Below are 1,273 nucleotides of genomic sequence, written 5' to 3'. Positions count from 1 at the left end.
AAGTTAATAATAATACTGACCACTTTGGGTCTAATATCAATCAATCTGTTTCTCTTTCTTTTTGTTATTTGTTTGCTGCCACATCTTCATCTTCTGATAATCAAAAATGACCTTTGAGAACATCTATTTTCTAAAAGTTAGGCTTAAATTAACCTTTCTTTAACTGAGGGGAAGAGATGTTTTAATTTACAGTCTAATAGATTTGACTTAAAGTTCTGATAGAAAAGATTTCATCTATCGAATGCAATAATATGAAGTTTTTGCTATTATCTAATATAGATTCTGCTTCTGTTCTTAAATCAACTTATAGGAAAAGTTCAACTAGAAACAAAAACACAAATGTCCACTGCATCTGCAATTATTTATTTATGTTTTTATAGAACTTTTTTTTGGTAGAAATACATATCAAAGCAAAAAAAAAATAAAAAATACAGCTGTACAGTGACCAAAAGGCTATAGGCAGAAGCCTAGGCTTATATTGCCTATCCTTCATACAGATTTTTAGTTAAACTTCAAATCAGTAGCTAGAAATAAAGAAAAAAAACAGGAGAGGAAAACAAAAATATGATAACAAAGAATGAATAATAACGAATACAGTATACTAGTTGATCCACAGCAATCATGATAATTATTTGTGATATTTGTTCATAATAATATATTTAAATATATCATTACATCTCTAAAGTGTATAACACAGCTTTATTTAAATTTCTACCTTATTTCCCAATTGGACACCTTCAACTGTCAAACAAATTTGTTTTATATTCTGGTTCTGGTCTTTATTTAGTTGACTAAGCAGCTTCCTGGCTCATGGTAGAGATGAACTCGTACCTGAAACATCCTCTGAATCACCTCTGGAAACATATTATTCATTTTAAGCATGGTTTGATCCGTTTTTACAGATCAGCAAACTTTAAAACCTGTGATTTTATAAATAGTGTTTGTGCTCATAGTACTTTGCTGTATTTATAATTACTCTTTTTGCAGTAAATAAATGGAGGATGTAAATGTTTTGTTTATTTGATCCTAATTAAGCACAATCCAGGAATGTTTAAGGTCTGTCCTCAGGAGCCGGTTTCCTTGAAGCTTTACTGCTTTAACATACCTGATTAACAGGATTTTACTGTTAAACATTTTTCATGAGTGCTGAAGCAGGGAAACATTTAAAACATGAGGGACACTGGCTCTACAGGACTGACCATGGCCCCTTCTATAATCACTTTCATTCAGTGCTTTAAATTACTGATAAAATCTCCATTGGTGTTTATATTGT

This window comes from Cyprinodon variegatus, unplaced genomic scaffold (assembly GCF_000732505.1).
Source record: "Cyprinodon variegatus isolate N-32 unplaced genomic scaffold, C_variegatus-1.0 Scaffold1812, whole genome shotgun sequence".
Taxonomy (NCBI): Eukaryota; Metazoa; Chordata; class Actinopteri; order Cyprinodontiformes; family Cyprinodontidae; genus Cyprinodon; species Cyprinodon variegatus.
This window is presented reverse-complemented; position numbering follows the sequence as displayed.